This window comes from Salmo salar, chromosome ssa05, assembly GCF_905237065.1.
Source record: "Salmo salar chromosome ssa05, Ssal_v3.1, whole genome shotgun sequence".
NCBI classification, from domain to species: domain Eukaryota; kingdom Metazoa; phylum Chordata; class Actinopteri; order Salmoniformes; family Salmonidae; genus Salmo; species Salmo salar.
The window spans coordinates 59,116,650-59,134,356 of record NC_059446.1 but is presented as its reverse complement, the minus strand read 5'-3'; the positions used below and the strand labels follow the sequence as shown (position 1 = coordinate 59,134,356).

Below are 17,707 nucleotides of genomic sequence, written 5' to 3'. Positions count from 1 at the left end.
CAAGGCAGTTAACCCACTGTTCCTAGGCTGTCATTGAAAATAAGAATTTGTTCTTAACTGACTTGCCTAGTTAAATAAAGGTAAAATGAAAACATCAAAGCTATGAACACATATGGAATCATGTAGTAACCAAACAAGTGTTAAACAAATCTAAATATATTTTATCTTAACCAGCTCCACCTGGAATGCTTTTCCAACAGTCTTGAAGGAGTTCCCACATATGCTGAGCACTTGTTGGCTGCTTTTCCTTCACTCTGCGGTCCATCCCAAACCATCTCAATTGGGTTGAGGTCGGGTGATTGTGGAGGCTAGGTCATCTGATGCAGCACTCCATCACTCTCCTTCTTTGTGGTCAAATAGCCCTTACACAGCCTGGAAGTGTGTTTCCTGTTGAAAAACAAATGATAGTGGGACTAAGTGCAAACCAGATGGGATGGTGTATTGCTGCAGAATACTGTGGTAGTCATGCTGTTTAAGTGTGGCTTGAATTCTGAATAAATCACAGACATTGTCACCAGCAAAGCACCCCCACACCATCACACCTCCTCGTCCATGCTTCACGGTGGGAACCACACATGCAGAGATCATCCATTCACCTACTCTGCATCTCACAAAGACATGGAGGTTGGAACCAAAAACCTCCAATTTGGACTCATCAGACCAAAGGACAGATTTCCACCTGTCTAATGTCCATTGCTTGTGTTTCTTGGCCCAAGCAAGTCTCTTCTTCTTATTGGTGTCCTTTAGTAGTGGTTTCGTTGCAGCAATTTGACCATGAAGGCCTGATTCACGCAGTCTCCTCTGAACAGTTGATGTTGAGATGTGTCTGTTACTTGAACTCAGTGAAGCATTTATTTGGGCTGCAATCTGAGGTGCAGTTAAATGCCGATTTCTGAGGCTGGGAATGCTAATGAACTTGTCCTCTGCAGCAGAGGTAACTCTGGGTCTTCCTTCCCTCTGGCGGTCCTCATGTGAACCAGTTTCTTCACAGTTTCTTCATAGTTTTTGCGACTGCACTTGAAGAAACGTTCAAAGTTCTTGACATTTTCTGTATTGACTGACCCTCATGTCTTAAAGTAATGATGGGCTGTTGTTTCACTTTGCTTATTTGAGCTGTTCTTGCCATAATATGGACTTGGTCTTTTACCAAATAGGGCTATCTACTGTATACCACCCCTACCTTGTCACAACACAACTGATTGGCTCAAACGCATTAAAGGAGGAAAGAAATTCCACAAATTCACTTTTAACAAGGCACACCAGTTAATTGAAAGGCATTCCAGGTGACTACCTCATGAAGCTGGTTGAGAGAATGCCAAGAGTATGAAAAGCTGTCATCAAGGCAAAGGGTGGCTATTTTGAGGAATCTCAAATATATTTGGATTTGTTTAACACTTTCTTGGTAACTACATGATTCCATATGTGTTATTTCATAGTTTTGATGTCTTCAATATTATTCTACAATGTAGAAAATAGTAAAAATAAAGAAAACCCCTTGAATGAGTAGGTGTATCCAAACTATTGACTGGTACTGTATATCACTTGTTGGCCTATCCCTCTGTACTGGTACAGATCTAATACAGTACTCACACCACTCCTCTCAAAGTCCCTCCCCCTTGACCCATCTTCCTCTCTTTCTTCACTGCCTCAGCATATGATAACTTCTGCGCTACTCTAGCCCTGAAAACCTCAACCTGCCTCTTTCGCACTGGACATTTCTGATCCACAGTCCCATGGGCACCCCAACAAATAACAAATATCCTGTGGTGGAAAGTACATGAATGGACTACTGAAGTTTTTCAGGGTATCTGTACTTTACGTTGCTTTTTTTGACAACTTTTACTTCACTACATTCCTAAAGAAAATAATGTACTTTTTACTCCATACATTTTCCCTGACACCCAAAAGTACTCGTTACTTTTTGAATGCTTAGCAGGACTGGAAAATGGTCCAATTCACACACTTAGCAAGAGAACATCCCGGGTCACCCTACTACCTATGATCTGGCGGACTCACTAAACACACATGCTTCGTCTGTAAATGATGTCAGTGGTGGAGTGTGCCACTGGCTATCCGTACATTAAGATAACAAGAAAATGGTGCCGCCTGGTTTGCTTAATATAAGGAATTTTACATTTTTATTTACATTTTGATACTTATGTATATTTTAGCAATTACATTTACTTTTGATACTTAAGTATATTTAAAACCAAAATACCTTTAGACTTTTACTCAAGTAGTATTTTACGTGGTGACTTTCACTTTTACTTGAGTAAGTTTCTATTAAAACGTATCTTTACTTGTACTCAAGTATGACAATTTGGTATTTTTTCCACCACTGCACATATCCCTACTTTCCCCAATGCTACACATTCCTTTGTCTCATGCCCTTATGCACACTTCTCACACCTAGGAACCTCCCTCCTACACACTGCTGCCACCTGCTCATAAACTTGACACGTGTAACAACGTAAGGCACAAAAAGCTCATATGGGATAACTTATATATCCTAACATCACTTTGTCGGGCAAAGATTCAACATCGAAACGCAAAAGAACAGACAACGACTTCTGTTTCACCACTCACGCCACCCTGTCTGCGTTGCACCAAATGACGAGCATCACAAACACTGTGTATCTCCCCTTTAGTTGAAGTGACTGAACACTGGGGTGTATTCTTTACGTTTCTTAAACGGCAGCAAACAGAACGAAACGGGGAGGGACCTAGCGGAATTTGTCCAATAGTAACTCTCGTTTGGACCACAGGAGGTTGGTGGCACCTTAATTGGGGAGGACGGTCTCGTGGTAATGGCTGGAGTGGAATAGGTGGAATGGTATCAAATACATCAAACACATGGTTTCCAGGTGTTTGATGCCATTCCATTTACTTCGTTCCAGACATTATTATGAGCCATCCTCCCCTCAGCAGCCTCCACTGGTTTGGACTAATGATTACACCCTCAACGTGCAGAATCGGCAACGTTCTGAACTTGTTTCCAGTTTTAGTTGATTAGAAGGGGTTTTGAACTTGCAAATAATCATTATTTAATTGGTAAATGTTGTACTTGTGAGCAAAACTGAACAGAGAGTGTGTTTCATTGCCATTGCCATTCCAATACCAACCCTTACCCAATACATATGTGAAACTCACAGAAGGCTGCTGAGGGGAGGACGACTCATAATAATGTCTGGAACGGAGCGAATGTAATGGTATCAAACACATGGAAACCATGTGTTTGACGTATTTGATACCATTCCACCCATTCCGCTCCAGTCCTTACCACAAGGCCATCCTCCCCAATCAAGATGCCACAAACCTCCTGTGTTGAAACTACAGTCATTTGAAACGAATGTGCCCTATATCCTTCCAACAGTGGACTCTTGATTAGCCTGTCACAGTTGACAGTGGGACTACCTGCCCTCTTGTTCTTGCAAACTGCCTCCTAGGGCCCCAATGGAGAAACCCCATGTTGGGACCCCAGAGAAAATTGCATTGTGATAACGTTTTCCTCAACAGCTGTTTTCCCAACCTTTCCAACTTATACCCATCCTGTTGTAAAAATGTTGCACGTTTCATAGAATTATGGAACCAATGGGAAGCTATCAAGACATTGTAATTGTTTTACTTATCACGCTTTGAAAATGTCAATGATTCATAATTAATATCATATTTTATCACAATATTTTAAAGCAGCAGCTTGCCACATGAGTAAGTCTTTCATAATCCATCAGAGGTCATATGAGATATATATATATATACACTGCTCAAAAAAATAAAGGGAACACTAAAATAACACATCCTAGATCTGAATGAAAGAAATAATCTTATTAAATACTTTTTTCTTTACATAGTTGAATGTGCTGACAACAAAATCACACAAAAAGAATCAATGGAATTCCAATTTATCAGCCCATGGGGGTCTGGATTTGGAGTCACACTCAAAATTAAAGTGGAAAACCACACTACAGGCTGATCCAACTTTGATGTAATGTCCTTAAAACAAGTCAAAATGAGGCTCAGTGGTGTGTGTGGCCTCCACGTGCCTGTATGACCTCCCTACAACGCCTGGGCATGCTCCTGATGAGGTGGCGGATGGTCTCCTGAGGGATCACCTCCCAGACCTGGACTAAAGCATCCGCCAACTCCTGGACAGTCTGTGGTGCAACGTGGTGTTGGTGGATGGAGCGAGACATGATGTCCCAGATGTGCTCAATTGGATTCAGGTCTGGGGAACGGGCGGGTCAGTCCATACCATCAATGCCTTCCTCTTGCAGGAACTGCTGACACACTCCAGCCACATGAGGTCTAGCATTGTCTTGCATTAGGAGGAACCCAGGGCCAACCACACCAGCATATGGTCTCACAAGGGGTCTGAGGATCTCATCTCGGTACCTAATGGCAGTCAGGCTACCTCTGGCGAGCACATGGAGGGCTGTGCGGCCCCCCAAAGAAATGCCACCCCACACCATGACTGACCCACCGCCAAACCGGTCATGCTGGAGGATGTTGCAGGCAGCAGAACGTTCTCCACGGCGTCTCCAGACTGTCACGTCTGTCACATGTGCTCAGTGTGAACCTGCTTTCATCTGTGAAGAGCACAGGGCGCCAGTGGCGAATTTGCCAATCTTGGTGTTCTCTGGCAAATGCCAAACGTCCTGCATGGTGTTGGGCTGTAAGCACAACCCCCACCTGTGGACGTCGGGCCCTCATACCACCCTCATGGAGTCTGTTTCTGACCGTTTGAGCAGACACATGCACATTTGTGGCCTGCTGGAGGTCATTTTGCAGGGCTCTGGCAGTGCTTCTCCTGCTCCTCCTTGCACAAAGGCGGAGGTAGCGGTCCTGCTGCTGGGTTGTTGCCCTCCTACGGCCTCCTCCACGTCTCCTGATGTACTGGCCTGTCTCCTGGTAGCGCCTCCATGCTCCGGACACTACGCTGACAGACACAGCAAACCTTCTTGCCACAGCTCGCATTGATGTGCCATCCTGGATGAGCTGCACTACCTGAGCCACTTGTGTGGGTTGTAGACTCCGTCTCATGCTACCACTAGAGTGAAAGCACCGCCAGCATTCAAAAGTGACCAAAACATCAGCCAGGAAGCATAGGAACTGAGAAGTGGTCTGTGGTTACCACCTCCAGAACCACTTCTTTATTGGGGGTGTCTTGCTAATTGCCTATAATTTCCACCTGTTGTCTATTCCATTTGCACAACAGCATGTGAAATGTATTGTCAATCAGTGTTGCTTCCTAAGTGGACAGTTTGATTTCACAGAAGTGTGATTGACTTGGAGTTACATTGTGTTGTTTAAGTGTTCCCTTTATTTTTTTGAGCTATATATATATATATATATATATATATATATATATATAAGAGAGAGAGAGAGAGAGAGAGAGAGAGAGAGAGAGAGAGAGAGAGAGAGAGAGAGAGAGAGAGAGAGAGAGAGAGAGAGAGAGAGAGAGAGAGAGAGAGAGAGAGAGAGAGAGAGAGAGAGCAATCTGAAAATCAACAGATGGGCCATGGTCAAGCACATCTTTACATAATTTGTCATTTGTCTTATTCCATGATTTTCTGCAGGACATGAGCTCAATTGATTTTAATTTAGCTTTTGAGTTTGTGTAGAGACATAGGCTACAGTTCCATTCTAACTGCATCCCCAGGCTCAATTAGTGCACAGCTGGCAGGTGGACATGATTAGTTCCATCCTACAGGAGTCCACTCAGGCTTTGCCTCATAGGACCCTGGTTGGGCACTCCAGCCTACAGGAAACCATTTTATTTTTTCCGTGGGCTCTTGGTTTCCTCATGACAAGGATGTGTGCACCATTAACCCACCATGCAGTGCTGTTTATCTGTGTGAACACTCGGCGGTAGGAAAAACACACATCCTGAAGTCCCTAGTTATCATCACCAGCCTACTGTTTACCAGGAAACTCTTCTCTTGCTGCCTTACAGTCCCTATAAACCACCCAGACACATGGCTAGCACAGCAGTCGCAACATATATAGTGAGCCAGAAATACCCAATGTCAATAAAACCTGTGTCCACTGTCTGGTCATGTTTAACATCCCTGTCCTGAAACTCAGTGACCTACTGAGGAGGGGAAAACCCCAAGGGGAAAGAAAGAAGAGGAAAAAATGTATAATGTGCAGTATGCATATTATAATTTTTCAACAGGAGTACATTTACATGACTAAACCTTTACAACACGAGGCCTACTATGTTGAAGTATTGGTCTGTGCAGTGGTGAAAAATTATTTAAAGATGCCTTCATCAAACACTGCGTCTACATGATGTCACTGATGCACTAGATCTGTCCTCCATATGAGCCAGTCGTAGCAAACTGATGTTCTGTCTACCTAGCATGCAATGAGTTATTTTGTTTCCCATCAAGTATTCATTGCGATTGGTCCTTACTTACAATCTGAACCACAAATTATTGATCATATCTCCTCATCCACTTCTTCAGATCTTAAACTAGGCTACTGTAATGAAGAGCGATCATGTATGACAAAGAGTTGAATAAAACTCTAATGTGCACTTTGACGTGATCACCTACTGTATTAGTTCAATCCCACTGAAAATGTATCAACCATATACTTTAGGCCTTCAACAAGATAATAAATCAATTTGCCAATTTCGTTTTTGTTTATTGTGAAAAGTCTAATTGCAATCAAATGTTTACTATTTTATACTTGTATCTCTCTCTCTCTCTCTCTCTCTCTCTTCTCTCGTTCTTCTTTCCTGTCACAGTTTTTCAGTTCGCTACTTGCCTCTCCTCCTCTCAATCCACAGTCTGCGACTACAGACCCTCCCCCGATGGATGCGGCTGAAACCAACGCACTGAAGTTGTGAAGTTATACTACTGCTCTTTCTTCACTGACTTCATCTGGAACTCATTTTCCACCGCTGGAAATGTGTTATAATATCTTGAGGTAGCCTACTTCGAGATCGCAAATACAGTGGATTAACAACAAATGCTTTTCACCCAAGTGAGTACAGAAAACATATGCGTTTAGAAAACAAACGATAAAGTCTCTATTGTAAAACCAAGATTATGATTATGCCTGAGTACTTGCAGATTATTCAAACTGTAACGGTCATATTTAGATCTGTATGATTTTTTAAATTCTCTCCCATACTGTTGTCTTGCTCTTTTCTCTGAAGTACAGCACATACAGTAATACATCCTGACATGCCTGCTTATTACCATGTATATTAGTAGATAGAAAATAACACGTGAATACTGAACGCTTGTATTTTGTGAGTATTTCTTGTCATTAATGTTTGCTCGGGCATAGCCATATCCTCAATCATCATAACTAAACCGGGTCAATTTATATTTTGTTAAAAGGATTAGCCTATAGTCTTGATATGCAAAACATATCTGACTATCATAGAGTGCCATCTTAATGTGTATTGTTTGATCAGGCTTGCAGTTGATTGGTTTAGGGTTCAAGTTGTTTCAAAGACGGTGCCACTTTCATTTTATTAAGCACCTCTGGGGTATTCCAAGATCTTAATTGACCTTGAGGCCTATGTTGTGGCAAGGCAAGAGTCATGACTAATGGTAACAAAATGTGGAGATGAGGTGGTTGTCACTTCTCGCAGTGTGCGACACATTGTGACATGGTCTGAGTGATTGAGTCAACTTTCAACACTTCCATGTGTAGTCTGTCAAGTTGGAAACATACCAAATAGGACAAACATAGGGAGTCCTTTGGTGGATCTGGCTCACCCAGTGGTTTTCATATCTATGCAGGGGCGAAAGTCTGATATCAACTTTGGGGGGGACAATTACATGAAATTTTCTCAAGAGCAATTCCTGAGGGGGACACCAAAAGTAGTGCTGTAACACATAGCCTACATTGTAATATGGTAAATGTATATTGAGGAACCAAAGAAATAAGGTGTTTGCCGTACTCCTAACTACCGGTACCCAAAACTACACAACTACTCACAACCGCAATACCATTGCCTTTAACAAATCTTAGTTCAGTCACCAGTTTAAGTTGAGAGTGGGGGTATCCATGGCATTTTCCAATTATGTTCCTATTTTACAAGTCCAAAAAATTGAGAACCTTTCATAATGTTGCCAAACAAAGACTCAACAAACTTACCTGAGACTCCGTCTCTGCCAGTCTGTCCCTGCATATCTGTCCCCAACTCTGCTGTCTGTGTGCCATCTGTTGCCTGCTCTGCCTAATGACATCATTGTGAAACATTTCCATTAGAATTTCATTTCTTTCTTATGAACATTTTATCAACTAGTCTTTGAGATATTAGGCTACTAGGGTTCTTACTTTGCGTTTTGGTGTACTGAAAAATACTCTGATGTCCGTCTTTTATTTTTCAGCCATTTTTCTACCTGGCTGGCTGGCTACACACACACACAGTGTGTAGGTTATTTACAGTAGGAGATGGGCTTCTATCATCTTATCTTTTATCATTCTATTTGGGCTTCGATCCAAAAGGTAGCTAGCAAATGTGAAACGGATTAAAATGACAAGAGTTGACAGCTGTATGAGTTCACCATTTACACAACATATGCTGCAACCTTTTGTAATTTTAATAGTTTGTTTCATATTGGCTGGCTTCCAACAATAGCTGAATTTGCAAAGCTAGCGAGCACCAATTCAGTTTCAGTGGTGTTTGCTATAATCTTTGCTACCCGGGTTAAATAAAATATATAAATGTTCCCTTGCGACAATTTAGCTTTTGCAACGAGACCATTAAATATATTTAAGACAATGGTAGAAGAGAGTGTAGTTCTGTTCAGTTTGGACTTCGGTTTATCGCTAACCTTATCACAGGGACTTTGAAGCACTAACTTGATCTCGGAATAAATTGATGATAGCAAAGATTCCATCTTTGACGAGGCCACATAAATGAAATAGGTACTAGCTAGCTTAATAGTTAATATTTGCGCGCTACGTTCATTGAGTGCCTTTCAGACAGTGGCTACGACCCCTCTGTTATCTTGCCAGTGGATCAAACCATTGTGAGGAAAAGGGTGGGGGGGTCGCAATCTTTTGAAACTTAAAAACGTGCTATTAAGTGTCTATAATCAGCACAATTGCTTTCATTGCGTATTATTCATATTATTTAAATGACATAGTTATGTTTCAGTGATATATTGGGGGGGACAAATCATATTTTTCCCAGGATGGGGGGGTCGTGTCCCCCCCGTCCCCCCCGGGATTTCCGCCCCTGTATCTATGTTGAGCGCATTTCCTCTTTGGATGACACATATACAGTTGAAGCCGTAAGTTTAAATACACTTAGGTTGGAGTCGTTAAAACTCGTTTTCAACCACTCCACATATTTCTTGTTAGCAAACTATAGTTTTGGCAAGTTGGTTAGGACATCTACTTTGTGCATGACACAAGTAATGTTAACAACAATTGTTTACAGACAGATTACTTAATTTACAATTTACTGTATTTCAATTCCAGTGGGTCAGAAGTTTACATACACTAAGTTGACTGTGCCTTTAAACAGCTTGGAAAATTCCAGAAAATGATGTCATGGCTTTAGAAGCTTCTGATAGGCTAATTGACATCATTTGAGTCAATTGGAGGCATACCTGTGGATGTATTTCAAGGCCTACCTTCAAACGCAGTGCCTCTTTGCTTGACATCACAGGAAAATCAAAAGAAATCAGCCAAGACCTTAGACCTCCACAAGTCTGGTTCATCCTTGGGAGCAATTTCCAAATGCCTGAAGGTACCACGTTCATCTGTACAAACAATAGTACACAAGTATAAACACCATGGGACCATGCAGCCGTCATACCGCTCAGGAAGGAGACGTGTTCTGTCTCTTAGAGATGAATGTACTTTGGTGCGAAAATCCCAGAACAACAGCAAAGGACCTTGTGAAGAGGCTGGAGGAAACAGGTACAAAAGTATCTATATCCACAGTAAAACGAGTCCTATTTTGACATAACCTGAAAGGCTGCTCAGCAAGGAAGAAGACACTGCTCCAAAACAGCCATAAAAAAAACCAGACTACGGTTTGCAACAGCACATTGGGACAAAGAACATACTTTTTGGAGAAATGTCCTCTGGTCTGATGAAATAAAAATATCGCTGTTTGGCCATCGTTATGTTTGGAGGAAAAAGGGGAGGCTTGCAAGCTGAAGAACACCATCCCAACCGTGAAGCACGGGGGTGGCAGCATCATGTTGTGGGGGTGCTTTGCTGCAAGAGGGACTGGTGCACTTCACAAAATAGTACACCATCATGAGGTAGGAAAATTATGTGCATATATTGAAGCAACATCTAAAGACATCAGTCAGGAAGTTAAAGTTTGATTGCAAATGGCTCTTCCAAATGGACAATGACCCCAAGCAAATTTGCAAGCAAAGTTGTGGTAAAATGGCTTAAGGACAACAAAGTCAAGGTATTGGAGTGGCCATCAAAAAGACATGACCTCATCCTATAGAAAATTTGTGGGCAGAACTGAAAAATCGTGTGCGAGCAAGGAGGCTTATAAACCTGACTCAGTTACACCAGCTCTGTCAGGAGGAATGGGCCAATATTCATCCAACTTATTGAGGCAAGCTTGTGGAAGGCTAGCCAAAACATTTGACCCAAGTTAAACAAGTTAAAGGCAATGCTACCAAATACTAATTGAGTGTATGTACATTTCTGACCAACTGGGAATGTGATGAAAGAAATAAAAGCTGAAATAAATCATTCTCTGTACTATTATTCTGACTTTTCACATTCTTAAATTAAGTGGTGATCCTAACTGTCACATGCGTCGATGAAAGGTGACCAAAACGCAGCGGGTATAGTGACCATCTTCTTTTATTATTAATAAAAGAGAACACTTAAACAATAAACCGACAATCAACAGTTCTGCAAGGCACACGGCTATACAGAAAACAACCACCAACAAACCCAAAGGAAAAAACAGGCTGCCTAAGTATGGCTTCCAATCAGAGACAATGAAAAACACCTGCCTCTGATTGGAAACCATACTCGGCAAAAACATGGAAAAAGAAACATAGAAATAGAAAACTAGAACCAAAATCCCCTAGAACCAAAAAAACCCAAAACACACAAAACAAACACGCCCTGACCATACTACAATGACAACTGACTCCTTACTAGTCAGGACGTGACACTAACTGACCTAAGACAGGGAATTTTTACTTGGATTAAATGTCAGGAATTGTGAAAAACTGCGTTTAAATGTATTTGGCTAGGGTGTATGTAAACTTCCGACTTAAACTGTACTCTTTGTATGGCTATTTCTTATTGCTATAAAGGTAAGCTATATGTCTTTGTTTGTCACCCAGCTTTACCTTAGGACTGCGAACTGGCCTAAAATCCTCCAGTGTAGTACCCAAAGAGATCTTGTGAATGGAGGCTCTTGGGAGAACCTGGCACTGTTGCACATAGAAACACTTTAAATCTCAACACCTGGAAAGGAAAGATAGGATATGTGATTTACACTGTAAGCCGCTGCCACCTGGACCTGACAGCACCTAAACTCCCATCTACTGTGCTCTTCAAGACTGCTCACCAAAATCCTCAGGAAAACACATTGATATTCGTCTGTAGTATGCTGACCTCTTTACAAAAGTAGATACCCACTGGGCACAGACGTCAATTCAACATCTATTCCACGTTGGTTCAATATCATTTCATTGAAATGACGTGGAAACATCATTAATTCAACCAGCGTGTGCCCGGTGGATAAATCGAGATTCCGTGTGGATTTTTCTGTCTGATGTCCATACATACTGCTCTGCATATCTACAGTACACCTCTTGGATACGTGTCTGTTTGTCTACAGACTGTTACTGCCATCAGTGATTACTGTATGAAGATTTGGTGATCTCTTTTCTGTCTGTGGTCTAACTACTGATTCCTCTCTTCAATCAAACAGCTGGAGTTTATCCATTGCTCTCCTCTTACTGGCCTTCTATGACCATCTGTTTCTCCATCCAAGAGGTGAAGTATGGAGGTCTGGTGAGCCATCGGATATGTTTTGGTTTGGGATGACACTGGCCAGACACACCAGAGCCGAGGTAGAAATAGGACGAGTAGAGATGAGGTTGTTACAGTATATTTACTTCACGTTAATTTGATCTTCCAAATGGCAGAAACCCTCTGTTTATAAAGGTTTATTGTAACTCCACATAGTACACTGGGTCTCTATGTGTTTTCTTTTGAAAGCTATGGCTTTTCATGAAAGGTTTATACCAGGCCACACACCATTTGTGTGTTGTTATTGAGTTGAGATTGTAGTTGTGGATCCTTGCTTGTTTTTTTATCCAAACATGTCACTTTTTGGACTCAAAACATTGTTTATATAGAAGGTGGATTAATGGTTGTACTGTACAGAGGGCCTGGGAGGTTCTTACGAGGTTTTTTGACATTGTAATCTGGCAGATTTAATGTTGTCAAATCTACACAGCAAACTCCTAGTTGATTCATAAACCTCCCAAGGATTTCTTTCACAGCCAAAGTGATTGTCAATATTACAATTAGTACTTGACTTGATTTGATGATTGGTCAATCTTGTCTTTTCAGTCTTTTGTGCAGATAAATCATCGTAATGGAAAACAGCAAAAAGCAATGGCACGTTCAAAAGAAGGTGACAGAGATGTAATATTCCTAAGACATGCTTGTATAAGTCTCTCAACCCCATATGCTCTGCAGCCGTGCAGATAATTTGGAGCAGATACGACTGCAGCCATGCAAGACGTGGTTTTGGACCGGTTTTGCTGTGGAACATGGACAGTTACTATAGGCTCTGGCTCAAATAAACTTTCATAAAGAACAGTTGGTTTGGATAGAGGATCGAGGGGGAGGGGACTGGAAAGGGCTAATGGAGTGACCACAGAGTACTTGTACTGTGGTGAGTGTCTTTGGAGCTGCTTGTGTTGTTGGTTGGTTGGGTGGGTGATGTTGGGTAGGGAGGGTGGTATTGTGGAGGGGTGGTGGAGACATTTGTAATTAAGATTTGGGGGCCTGTTCTGGTGCCTCTCGTTTCATGCGGTGTCTATAGAGGAAGGCTGTAACAAACAGAAACCTGAGCTGTAGAGGGAGGAAATGTATTCCCTTTAACGTCTCATTGCTTTCTCAGGCCGTCTTGAGAAAATGGTTGTTTTTTTCCACTCTTCGTTTCTTTCAGCAGCTGGTGTGAGGTCATTTATGTAAATGAAGCAAGAGCCATTTATTTTCTCAACTGTTGGATAAGAATTCATATTTATAATTTAATGTGAATTCTGAATGCTAAAATAAATAACTGTTATGTCATGCTTGGCACCCCATTGACATGTATTGGTAGAGCCCCACTTGATGTTTTTCCCAGTTCCCGACCTACAGCCAACCCAGTCGTCCACCAGCTGTGTGGAGCAGTGAGTCCATGGCTCTCCATCATGCATTTTATGAGATCCCCTCCCCTCACAAACATTTCCATTATTCAGGTCAGGTAATAAAAGGGAGAGTTAGTCACAGAGAAATGCAGAATGAGAGAGTATCCCTAGTCAACATCACCATTATTCAAAACAACAGTTTATGTTAGCATCCCAATGGATTTGCTCTTGGAAACTCTGGGTACAGCAATGCCAGTATTGGTATGATGGTGTTGGTAGAGGATAGTTTTTCTTTTACCAGCCTGAATCCCTCCTCGGTTGTGTTTACTTGTCAGAGGAAGGGAAGGTTGGGATGCAGACCTGGGTTTACAGGCAAGATGTTTCCTATCCGCTTCCTATTGTTTGTCCTAGTTCTGTCTCCCTGCGCTCCACAGCGATGAGCGAGGGGAAGAGCTAGGAGAATGTGGACTTGTGGGGGTTTGGGAGACTGGGATGTTTTAACTTAGTTTTCTTTTTGCACCATGGCAGATAAACAGAACAAACAAACTATTTGCGTCAAGAGACACCTTGGCCCCTGTGTTTTATAAGAGGTGAGCGAGCACATGAGTTAGTAGAGTCAATATTGAGCCATCTTTTTTTAAATGGTAGAATGACCTATATGATCAAGATGACCCCATTTAAAGGATGCTTTTGGAGTAGTGCTGAAGGAAAGGAAGAAGCAGTAACACTTACTTTTACAGTGTGTTAACTACAAGGAATTACTTGGTACCTACTCACAGCTATAGCCATTTATAGTTATTAGTTGTTAGGCTACCATTAGACCATGCCGCATTTCCACTTCAACTTATTTTTTTACGTAAGTTCAGATCTCTACTGATTAGTTCCCACTTTGCACACAGAAAAATAAAGTGTTACATTTGTTTGCCGTTTCCTTGATTGGCGAAGATCATAGCCAAAGAGGAAGGGATGCTCCTGGCCTCTCTCCTTCCTCACCTGCCCCCCGCGTTATTTGCCCAGGACAGTCCTGTGTGGTGGCGGTGGTGTGCATCTGGCCCTTGTCTCCAGGTTGCCCCCTGCCTTCCTGTTCTGTCGAGCAGACCTGCAGGTGTGACACAAAACATTTGTTTTACCATTACATTTTGCATGCATAACAACCACATGGCTGTATTTTCCTCTTACTCTTTGCTGAATTTATCACTTTTATGTTTTGGAGCCGAAGTGAAAAAAGTAACGCTGCCACCTATAGGTCTCAAAATAGGTTACAGCACCACCACTGTGAAAAGCATAGTCACAAAGACAAAGGATAGGAACATTTCTAAGGGTTCACCTTCAGGGTAGTACACGTGGCTCAAGTTCTAAAGTGACAAAATAAAAAAATTAGTTTGGTCTTTAACTTCCAAAAACTCAGAACGAGGGATATATTTTGGTTCTGTGAAGAAAAAGATGCGATAAAAGGATCACATTAATAAGGAGCAGATTTCCTCCTCGCCCTCCAAAAAAAGGCAGCGCACCGAAGGCCAGAGGCAGGCCAGTAAATCAATTGGGTTTAAATGAGAGGAATTTACTGGCCCAGACTGAACTTCCTGGAAAAACAGAGAGGTAGTAGAGATAGAGAAAGAAAGAGACAAGTACCTTATGATATGCATCCCACTCTTAGTTCTTCCCCTGGTTACTGTCCCATTGAGTTATTTTTGCTAGCATGTCACAGTACCTTTCTGATGTGCAGTCATTCAGCCATAATGCAGACAGAGGGACGAGTCTGTAGATGCACATCTGCCTGCACGTGTTTAGGTCTATGTCTCTTCATGCATTATGCATAATGACCTAACCACATACCCTGCAGGGTTTTTACATTTATGGGGGTACATGAGGTAAATAAAAGCCCAGATGGAACACCATTATTACTCCCCAAACAGGAAATGATGCCCAGAACTCATCCTGTAAATTTAAAGAAGATGAACAACAACAACAACAGAGAAAAGATATACCAACAGCTACCCAAATGGGTTCCAGCTCGTGCCTATCTCACTGACTGCTAGTAAACTTGCCAGCCAGCTACATTAGAAGTGTTGTCTTATTCGAAAGCAGATGCTGCGTGGTCGTAGTCTGTTATCGTAAATTGCTCTCAGTTTCATGGAACTGTGAAGTTAAAAAAATGGGAAGGCCCAGTGCGGTCAAACTTCTGTTTTGTATCGTGTTGTACAAGAGCTGATGAAACTAACAATGTAAAAGTATGAACAAATGTGATCAGTGTTATTTCCTGATAGTTTCTGGTTGAACATACAATATACACAGGACCTTCTAATTAGCAGGTTTGCATAGGAGGGAGTTTCGGCTTTCCATGGCGACATGGGGTAAATTGGTTAATAGACGAATAACAAAGAGCTTCCAAACCGCTCTGCCAATAACAGCTAGTTTTCAGTTTTCCCCTTCCCACTCAGAGCATTCCCAGACAGTCCTAGCAAATGTTTTGCTTGAGAGATAGTTTTTTGCTTAAATGCAATTTTGCCCATTTGAATGGAAATCTATTACAGTAAGTTACTTAATTGTTACCAAGAAATGATTTAATATTGATATAAATGTCTTCATTAGGCCTTTAAAGCTAATGCCCATGGCATGAAATGTGTGGTGCTTGAACCCTGTGTTTTTGAAGAGGACACTGAATCAGATACTCAGCCATAGGATTCTGAAGGATCAGTGTATGTTACACTAAATGTGGAAAATCTTTGTTTATTCCTTGGGGTGTCTTTAGTTTTTCTAAAGATCTGCATTGCACGGAAACCTATACAGTGAGGGAAAAAAGTATTTGATCCCCTGCTGATTTTGTACATTTGCCCACTGACAAAGAAATTATCAGTCCATAATTTTAATGGTAGGTTTATTTGAACAGTGAGAGACAGAACAACAAAAAAATCCAGAAAAACGCATGTCAAAAATGTTATAAATAGATTTGCATTTTAATGAGGGAAATAAGTATTTGACCCCCTCTCAATCAGAAAGATTTCTGGCTCCCAGGTGTCTTAAAGGGAGTGCTCCTAATCTCAGCTTGTTACCTGTATAAAAGACACCTGTCCACAGAAGCAATCAATCAATCAGATTCCAAACTCTCCACCATGGCCAAGACCAAAGAGCTCTCCAAGGATTTCAGGGACAAGATTGTAGACCTACACAAGGCTGGAATGGGCTACAAGACCATCGCCAAGCAGCTTGGTGAGAAGGTGACAACAGTTGGTGCGATTATTCGCAAATGGAAGAAACACAAAAGAACTGTTAATCTCCCTCGGCCTGGGGCTCCATGCAAGATCTCACCTCGTGGAGTTGCAATGATCATAAGAACGGTGAGGAATCAGCCCAGAACTACACAGGAGGATCTTGTCAATGATCTCAAGGCAGGTGGGACCATAGTCACCAAGAAAACAATTAGTAACACACTACGCCGTGAAGGACTGAAATCCTGCAGCACCCGCAAGGTCCCCCTGCTCAAGAAAGCACATATACATGCCCGTCTGAAGTTTGCCAATGAACATCTGAATGATTCAGAGGACAACTGGGTGAAAGTGTTGTGGTCAGAGGAGACCAAAATGGAGCTCTTTGGCATCAACTCAACTCGCCGTGTTTGGAGGAGGAGGAATGCTGCCTATGACCCCAAGAACACCATCCGCACCGTCAAACATGGAGGTGGAAACATTATGCTTTGGGGGTGTTTTTCTGCTAAGGAGACAGGACAACTTCACCGCATCAAAGGGACGATGGACGGGGCCATGTACCATCACATTTTGGGTGAGAACCTCCTTCCCTCAGCCAGGGCATTGAATTTGGGTCGTGGATGGGTATTCCAGCATGACAATGACCCAAAACACACGGCCAAGGCAACAAAGGAGTGGCTCAAGAAGAAGCACATTAAGGTCCTGGAGTGGCCTAGCCAGTCTCCAGACCTTAATCCCATACAAAATCTGTGGAGGTTCGAAACCTTAATGACTTGGAGAAGATCTGCAAAGAGGAGTGGGACAAAAGCCCTCCTGAGATGTGTGCAAACCTGGTGGCCAACTACAAGAAACGTCTGACCTCTGTGATTGCCAACAAGGGTTTTGCCACCAAGTACTAAGTTATGTTTTGCAGAGGGGTGAATTACTTATTTCCCTCATTAAAATGAAAATAAATGTAACATTTTTGTCATGCGTTTTTCTGGATTTTTTTGTTGTTATTCTGTCTCTCACTGTTCAAATAAACCTACCATTAAAATTATAGACTGAACATTTCTTTGTCAGTGGGCAAACGTACAAAATCAGCAGGGGATCAAATACTTTTTTCCCTCACTGTATATTAGGAATTACCATGCCTGTATTGTAGAAATACTTAAACTAAGGTATAGT

General features: G+C 41.9%; 1 protein-coding gene across 2 annotated transcripts in view; it reads left to right on the top strand.

The window, feature by feature from the left end:
* Nucleotides 1–6,759: 6,759 nt before the first annotated feature.
* LOC106605310 (platelet endothelial aggregation receptor 1) overlaps nt 6,760–17,707 on the top strand; it is a 45,666-nt gene continuing 34,718 nt past the window's right edge. For both annotated transcript variants that reach the window (XM_045718434.1, XM_014200789.2), the window contains exon 1: nt 6,760–6,990. The gene's annotated coding sequence lies outside the window, so the exon portion shown is untranslated. The remainder of the gene's footprint in view (nt 6,991–17,707) is intronic.